At 34.6% G+C, this 9,872-nt stretch overlaps 1 non-coding gene across 1 annotated transcript; it reads right to left on the reverse strand.

The window, feature by feature from the left end:
- Positions 1 to 8,181: 8,181 nt before the first annotated feature.
- TRNAA-AGC (transfer RNA alanine (anticodon AGC)) lies at positions 8,182 to 8,254 on the reverse strand. The gene has a single exon. It is a non-coding gene; the product is annotated as a tRNA-Ala (tRNA).
- Positions 8,255 to 9,872: the final 1,618 nt, after the last annotated feature.

The raw sequence follows: 9,872 nt of genomic DNA on the forward strand, positions 1-9,872 counted from the left end.
GCGACCGGCGGCACCGGCCGGCCGGCGAGCGGGAGCGGCGACAGCCCGTCTCATTTCTTTGTTTTGATATACTCAGCTGTTTGTGCGAGCGAGAGGCTTTTGGAGCAATGTCTGGGCGCGAGTGAGAGATATACATTCGGTTTAGCTCGGGAGGTTGTTGAAGTTCGGGCGGACTCGCTATTTTGAGCGAGCGGAGCGTCGTCGGTGGTGGTGGCGGGCGGGCGGCAGAGGGTGGGGGCGGGCGGGCCGCCCACGGGCGACATTGAGGCGCGGCGGATCGCACGTGGAGCGCTAACGGGATTGCACAACGCACCTCCACACCGGCCGGCGCCGGTACTTGCTGTTGAATCGTGACACAGTTTCTATTCGGATTCGGGGTCGATTCAAATGTCAAGCAGATGCACCCACTTATGCAACGCTTGCGTGACCCCGCCGCCACCACGCACAAATTAAACAAATGAGACTGAAATCACTAATAGCTCTACGTAAACTGTGCACAAAGTTTTGGCTTTAATTTATATCGAGGAAAAATAAATAAAACATATAGTTTTATTGACTCTGCAAACATTTGTAATACGTAAAAAATGTCCCGGCAACATTACGTATTTCATTGTATTCGGCACGACTCTTGTGAGTGTAACCTATATAATACAATTTGTTACAGTAACTCTACACCTCGTCAACTTTATATAATGTCGACAAGTGGGATTAGACGTAGGCGTGATTTGTAAACTTCTGTAAAGGTTTCTTTTGTCAGATATGAATATATAAGGTCGAATAGGGACGTAGTGAACTTTTGTGATGGATTGCTAATCGATATTGATAAGTACATATACAAAAATCTCCAGTAAAATAAATCATATAGGTTGCAACTGTATCTTTCTGTTATGTTTACATTTGAAACGATATTCACATGTAAAAGTAGTTTTTTTTGTAAGAGGTAATCGTTACAAAATATAATATTCAAATTTGACAGGTAGAACTAACTGCTAGATAAATCTGCCTCCTGTCATTGGCCAGTTAGCCCTATCCAACTCTTGTGAAAAATAATTTTTAACGCTATCTGTTAGGCATGTACTATCAGACACTTTATCAGCAAGCGGTGAAAAGGCCTTAAATTACGGTTAGTGCTACTGCTCATTGAGTTCCAAGCAAATATAGCTTCAAATATTTGCGTTTTCAAGTTGACGGCCGGTTTTCTCAATAGACTACACACCCACGCAGGCCAGTGGAAACGGGCCAGCCGGTTCACAAGCATGTGTGAAAATGCTCCGTATGAACCATACAAATAAACTATGTTAGTATCATAGTTTACAATATAATTAATACAACATAAGCCTAGCACACGAAGCAAAACATACAGTTGCAAACTTGAAAATGAAATTATATATATGCACCTTATCGCTATTAGCAATTTCTTCCAGGCCACCTTTTGGAGAATTACAAGACTAACACATCAACGTAAGTAATAACTCGTAAAAATTATTTTCTTTGTGATTACGATCTGATTAAGTAACGGTTCTTAGAAATGCAAGTGTACATTATGAACACAATTTCTTATAAATTACCGGCTTATTAGTTTAATGTTTGCATTTAACTAATAGCTGCTCTGATCATTATATCATTAAATTGCCTATATTATAAAAAATAAGTGTCTATCACAACATAGAATACAAATCTTCATACCTTTGTTAACCTCCAAGATGACATATTGATAGAACACCCGAGAAATACGGATTACGTCATAGTACAAGCCGGAACAAAGATTACGGTTCTAACTAGGATACTGCCCATAACCTGTAAGTATGTACAACAGATATTAGCTAGAATAGTAGACGAGTTATGGCGTGTAGTTTCCGTCTCATAGTAGACGATTAAGGGATAAGAACAAGCTTTGACAGCTGATAGAGAGTTATAGCAATCCCAATGAGGGTAGAGTGAGGGTAGGCAGGTCGCAAAATCACAGCCGTAGCCTCAAAATTATACGATTTGTTTCGCAGACTTTGGACTTTTGGGCGTCGCAGAGGTGAATGCAACCAGAAACACATAATAATGAGAGAGACAAATATAGAATTTGTTAGATTTATTTATTTGACGAAATACTGTAGTGAATATATATTTCATTGCGGACTCTAAATAAGTTTAGAAGTAAACGAGTATGCGCTCAGGTGAAAGAGGGAGGGAGAGTGAGAGAGAGAGAGAGAGGATAAATTTTATAAGGTTCATAACCTCGTCTGGTACAATCTCGCAGCATACGCGAAAAATGAAACGTGGACGATTAGTTATAATAATATTAATGATTTATACCTGAATTTGAAACAAATTACTTGTTTGTTAAAAATAATTACATTATTATTTATGACGTGATTATGAAGATACATTTAGGTAATTACTAATTGACTCATTAACTAAACTAAAAGGATTTTAAAATCGACTCCATCATTGACCTAAATATTCAAATACAGAGGAAATTGGGTTCTAAATAACAAATCTATTTTAAATCTATACACATAATACAACTTTAATTTGGAAACGTCTATATACATCGTTACATATATCGTCGATGTAATTCGCTAGTACTTCGATTAAACGTACGTAAAGCTTAAACATCATTATGTCTTCCGATATGCGTGATTATTATCTGAAAACTAAGGAAACGAATCCTGAGCTTGTACGCTTTATGGTTGAGGAGTAGCCTCCAGCAATTACTTAATTTTTTTATTTTTTTTTTCAAAAAGCAAAAGTTTGCCTTTTCTTCGGAGATTTACTGATTTTAGCAGATTATACGGACTTCTGTAATATAAACATAACTGCTATAAATAATAATTTTAGTAAGAAAGTGAAGAAAACGAATTTTTAACGAACTATATATTTTTTTAATTGCAATATCAAATAGAATGTTCAAAATTGGTTGAATGCCCAGTGTCGCCAGCCTACAGGAGACAGCGCACTTATTTATTTTCATCAGACTGTAGTTCAGTGTATTTGATAGAAGTTGAACATTGCCTGTAATAGAAAATGAAGTGAATATGGATGAAGTTGGTCAAATAAATGATAATCATTATCAATTGCTTGATATCAAAATGGCTGTATTCTGGGTAAATCATAAAGACATCCTTTGTGCAATTTCATTTTTCTAATCTTCATTTATAGATAATTTATATCAGATAATGATATCATTTAAACAAGCGGAGAGAGCACAATGGGAATTGTGGCGCAATTGGCTTCAAAGGAAACAATGACCTAGGTGTCTAGGCTTTGCAATATTTATGAAAAACAAAGATTTTTGGTAACGAAGACATCATTGTTCAATAATAAAGTCATTATGTATCATCGAACTGCCGAAAATGTCGCGATACATCGACTGAAGTGAGATCTCATAGAAAAATATTCAAAAAAATAAAAGTCGTCTAAACCATTTTATATGAGTACTAACTAATTCTACATCTTGTTTGAAGTATGGAGAAGGACATAGGGTACCTTTCATCTCGGAAAATTTAGTAATATAGAAAGTTAAAGCAAGTAATACATAAATAAAATAATTCTATAAATATATGCATTATTTCCATTATTACTTAACGTAAACTTCATCATTTCATATGATAAAAGATGAAAGGAATAAAAACCCTACAGCTTTACCTTTTTAGGGTTATAAATTAGTCTGTAATGTAATTGTATCGAACATAAACACACCACTCGTGTTATCGAATAATTACCTATTTTGTGAATATATTACTGGCGTGTTGGTTTCGCAACCTTCGGAGTTTGTTGTAGGTATCGCTTGTACTTGTAGAAATATCACGTGCAGCCGTTTATCTTGCAGTGAAACGTAATCTACGCACGTTTCAATATAAATTACAACAATTTATCACGAAAGACGTTACAAAATAATCATTAAATGACTTCTGTGTAGAAGATAAAATGTTGCATACGAGTATTGCACATTAGTCTCACTCCGGGGCTACGATGTCTGCTATTCTATATTTTATCCGTGTACCAAATTTCATCGGAATCCGTCTAGTAGATTTTGCGTAGTAACCAGCATGTCGCATTTATAATATAAGTAGGGTTTCATAATTTCGAAAGTCTAGCGATGGTTTATTAAGAATGGTTAAATTTTCTTAATTCATTGTCCGTTAGTAATACGGTTTGTTGTATAACTTTCATTAAAGAAGTTGTGAAGCACAATGTAACGAAAGTGGAAGGCGAAGCGTCATTGCGATGTAACAATCATCAAACTTTCCAGAGATCCGAAGGAGGTCAATAGTGAAAGTCACATCCAGATAGTATCAGATATTTTTGATATCAATTGCGAATCACCATCTTTGTATTTCGATTGGTGTACCTAATTGAATACCTTTTTGAGAATGTGATGTTGTGGAGAGATACAATAATAACATCGATAAATGTATATGCGAAGCAAAGTTTAAAATTGAATACTAATCTGATGCTATCACTTTGGAATTACAAAATTGCAAAAACATTATCTACAAGGCATCTTGGCTCTCATACAAATTTAGGGTATATTCGCATTTTTAAATTGGTATGAAGTTTGATTGTACCGACGAAATCCTTTGATTTCTTTTAGATTTAGATAAAAGGGTTTTTCAGAAACTGGCCATTTTTAGGGCTCCGAAGCCAAATGGCAAAAACATAACTTATAGATTCGTCATGTCTGTCTGTCTGTCTGTCCGTCCGTATGTCACATACACTTTTCCGAAACTATAATAACTATACTGTTGAAACTTGGTAAGTAGATGCATTCTGTGAACCGCATTAAGATTTTACACAAAAATAGAAAATGAAAATAATACATTTTGGGGGTCCCCATACTTAGAACTGAAACTAAAATATATTTTTTTATCTAACCCATACGTATGGGGTCTTCAAAATGATATTGAGGTTTCTAATATCATTTTTTTCTAAACTGAATAAAACAGTTAAACAGTTTGCGCGAGAGACACTTCCAAAGTGGTAAATTGTGCCCCCCCTCCCCCTTGTAACTTCTAAAATAAGAAAATGATAAAACTAAAAAAAATATATGATGTACATTACTATGTAAACTTCCATCGAAAATTGGTTTGAACGAGATTTAATAAGTAGTTTTTTTATACGTTATAAATCGTAAACCGCAATTTACCTTTCATTCAATCAACGCAAATATAAAAATATACAAAAATCGATCAACAACAACTTTCTGTCCTCGCATTTGCCTGCTTTTTTGTGTACATATCATTGATAGTTACATAATTTTATTAGTAATTCGTGACTTTATTATAATCTAAACATTCGATTTTTTGCAATTTAAAGTGACCTGTATGCTAAAATGGACTTAATGCAAATACAATTTCGCGGTTACGACCACAAAATCTAAATTATAAATCAGAAATCCTCGATAGCTTTTTCAAAATGCCTAATCTTTCTACATTTTCTTTGACTCAAAAGATGCGACGGCAGCCTTTCACCGGGGTTCTCGAGGGTGGAACACGGCAAACAAACGAGATATTGTTTTTTTTTTAAACAATGTCCGTTTGATTCAAACTCAAATCTCTGTGTCGTTGAAAGCCCCGGCTCGCCCAGGTGTTCCGTGCATTCAACTTTTTGCTCCTCGCCGAACCTGTTGCCGGCGCATCCCCCAAGCCGGTAATGGACCTTTTACAATGTTATACTCACACATTCACATAATTTTTAACGATTTCTTTTATAATTGTCTCAATTCTCCGCGATCGACAGTTTAAATATAATTCTTGTATAATTGTTGATTGCTTGCACTTAAATAAAAAGCAACTGAATATAACTACACATCAAGAAATTACTATTAAATTGAGATATTAGTGGCCAAGTGCTTAGACTCGAAACTGCCAAAAGATACATTGATGAAAATGTTATGATTGTTTTTTGAATCCAAAGAATATACGATATTGAGTTAATTTAATAATTGAAATTCTTCATTTACTACAGAGATAGATTAATAAACTCAATTAAATACTTATTACAGATTGAATACTAAAGCTAGTTTTGTGTGCAAGGTCCCTAAATGCTCATATAGTTAGGGGAACTTTTGGGCCAATAAGGGCTCAGTGTGGTGGTCACGTGGGTTTGTTATGGCGATCAGCTGTAGCAGGAATGTGCTGAAAAAACGTCAACAAACCCGGCTTGGAGAGACCCTCACCCAGGCAGGTAACCAGACCTTATTTTAATGAATAATAATATGTAGTTTGTACACTTTGGCAGACGAATTGCATTGAAAGTACAGCATGACGTATACTGCTGTTGCTAAGCTGATTTGAATACCTACTTTCGTAATGTAAAATCGATCTTTACTGTCTAGCGGCTGAGGTGACCCATAAGGGTAGTCTGCCGCCACCTAATACATTGCCACAAAACGATAATTGGACTTTTGAAGGTAACACACAAATCGGGTAGTTCACTACATCTTTAAAGACAAATTTTACATAAATTTCAGCCAACTTATTTGAAAAAATAAAGATTAAAAAAAAAGTATAAGTAGATAAAATGTAGGTAGGTCTAAAATACACATTTACACACGTGTGGAGTAAATGGCGTTACTGGAAACGTAAACTATAATTTCTCGTGCGTAAATATGTCGTTACTCGCTGAATGAAAAATTGATTACCATTAGGTTGCCTCGTGTGTTCAAAAACAATCCTTACATTGTAAAATAAAAGTGTTGAGTTATTATAAACCAGCGGCCCGGCTTCGCTCGGGTAAAACCATAATATATTACACACCTTAGGAATGTGTGATTCCTGAAGGCTCTTTTTATAGTAAGAATTTTGTTTGTTACCTCTTTATCTGTTAGGCATTTAAACTAGTCTTCTACCTCAATAAATCTTCTTCAAATTTTACCTACGTGTACGTAGATGAGAGATAATTTTAATAGATTTTATTAATAGGTTATACATCATCCCAGAAATAGTACTGTTGCCATGGGAAAAGCTATTGTAAATATTACCCAGTTAGATAACTGAGTAATATTTACTACCTTATATCATTATGTGTACGAAGGGCTAAATAACTTACTATTCTGTTAGGTACCTAGGTAATGTACAATATGTTATAACCTATTTTCTACTGCTAAGAAAAGGTCATGCCTATATAAAATAAATCATTTCATTTCAGGTGTAACATAATATTTTATTTAAATTTTATATATTTGTATGTATTCTGTAATGGTAGGATTTTTGGCCAAATAAATAAACAAGCTATGAAACGGGTTCATACAAAAAATAAAGATACATAATATACAATGAGAGGCAAAGAACCGTTCAATTTAGACGGGAAACATCAATATTTGTGGTTAAGCAATTTCCCATACTATGGAGCCGGGTAGCGGTAACAGAGCCTTGGTACAATCTATGTGAACACGACAAATCTCAAACCGCATGATAACGCTGAGGTTGTGACGGCCGCGATTTTCTTGATAACAATGTTATATTTAGTTTATATTTGTTATAGGTCTGCTGCGGTAACTTCACTCCATTATGCAACTAGCTACGCCCCGGGATTCGCTCCCTTAAGAATATATACGGGACAGTAGTGAAATAATTTTGGAAATTGGTTGCGTAGTCATGAAGTTAATTACTCCTACTTTTAATTTAATTTATTATTAAAATCTAAATTTAAAGTTTCTGTACCTACCTATATATTTTTTGCCAAATGTGAGCTCATAAGCGAGCACAATATTGATGTGGTTATCGCCATGACCGAAATAGCCGGGCACCATTATTAATTTTTTTTCTCCCTATTTTTCTAGTTTTTTATATGGGAATATAGGTATATATTCCCATATAATGTACAAACTTGGATAAGTTATAATTTGAGGAAAAAATATCGCAATTTTTATTACGCGACGATGGCAGTTATTATGAGTAAAGCGAAGTTTTCAATTATGCCACAGGTGGGATTTCTTATAAAAATGTCGAGTCCTTCAAATCAAACAAAATGCGGACTTGGGCATAATTTTATTGGGTCAGCGAATGTCATTGCCTTGCCACGCCCCTACAATTACAAATTTTTTAATGTCTTACTTTAAATGCCAGCGTTATGGCTTCGGTATAACTTAATTTTAGAAATAAAAACATACAAACGAGTTAGTAAGTTCTCTGAAAAAAAAAAAAACAAAATAAAACATAAAAGGTAAAATAAAGAGAAACCAATTGGAGGCGCCGGGTATCGATCCCGGTACCTCTCGCATGCTAAGCGAGCGCTCTACCATCTGAGCTACGCCCCCGGTAAACATTGTGGCGAAATATTACTTTACTTCTTTTGAGTCGGCTCGCGGTCGCGAACACTACTGGATTGACATAATTTTGGTATTCACGATCAGTGTGTAACACGCCACGGTGTCTTATCATCATGGTTATCTATTTACGTCGTGGTTTATTGACGAAAGGAGAACGTCCATCCGCTAAAAGTAGGCAGATTAGATATATTGGTCTATTATTATATTAGATTAAAGTAGGCAGTTTATTTTTGTGACTTACACGTGAATTACATAAAGGGCGCAGCTCGGCGGATTGTTTCTATCAATATTGTCCCGTGGGTTTTGGTTGACTTTATTATAATAAACATAAAATTATTATATTTGATATACTTATTTATATTTAACATATATTTATGTAAAATAATCCATAAGAGTAGCGAGATGATCGGTGAATTTAAGGAATTTAACATGGGATGGCTTATATATTTTGTTGTAAAATTGTAATAATCTATTTATAATCGATCTAATTGATTGAGTAAATAAAAATATTTTACGAAATATAATAATACAAATACAATATAGAAAAAATATGAAAGATGAGAGGCATTTGCCCAGCAGTGGGTCATTAACAGAAAGAAAACAAAACATAGGGTATTCAGTTTCATGAATGGCATAACAATAAACAACATAATGACGTCACTGTGGCAATAAAATTGAGAGAATGTGAACGTTACGTCACACGTTTTTGTAGCCGCAGTCGCGTGCCAGAGCCGCTATGTTTCAAGGTGAAGCTACCGCGTCGCATCTCACATATAATAGATATTACGCTTCATAATGTGGACTTTATACCGACAAGATATATTTTTCCTACTTGCAATTATGCGTCTCACGTATTTAATATGCATTAAATACGTGAGAAGCATAATTGCAATATAAAATGAAATTACTCTAAAAAAAGTGCAGCACGTAATTTTTTTGTCAAAATATGCTGGTTTGGTAATGGATGTAAAACAAATGCTGCTTCGCTCGTGCAGGTTGTAAAAGTCAATCAAGAGGAAAAGCTACAAAATTGGGTTTCTTACAGGTCACTTTTTCCGAATCTTAATAACCCTAAAACTAAAGTTGAAGTTAAATTTCGAAATAGAAAATTATATCAGGTATTTTTCTAGGCACTAAATATTTTGTGTGTAGAATTCAAAGGTATGTTTATATTTCACACAATACGCGGACGTTGTTGGGAGACCTTGTGGCGGATTGAACAGCAACTGCTAAACACGATTTCGTGTTACTTAAGTATGGATGTATAGTAGAGGCTTTACAAAACAATAGTCTTACAAGGTCAGAGTCTTCGTCTGTATCGGGAACTAAGATCAAGATAGGTGCAAAAATTATGAAAGAAGAATATGAAAGTAGATGAATTCCAAACAATAACAGAGTATTTTCTGTACTGAATTGTTGTGAAGATCAGCTTATTAAAGCTTGTCCTGATTTTGATATTTTTGCATTTTTAGTACTGTTGTATACTCCTAACGTGATTTGAATTAGTTTCGTTAATAATATTAAACTTAAGTAATATTAGAGAAAATAAAACTTTTGAGTGTCGAATCTTCATATGCATACAATTATTTTAATTCTAAGAAATATA

The sequence above is a fragment of the Plodia interpunctella genome, chromosome 5 (assembly GCF_027563975.2).
Source record: "Plodia interpunctella isolate USDA-ARS_2022_Savannah chromosome 5, ilPloInte3.2, whole genome shotgun sequence".
NCBI lineage: Eukaryota > Metazoa > Arthropoda > Insecta > Lepidoptera > Pyralidae > Plodia > Plodia interpunctella.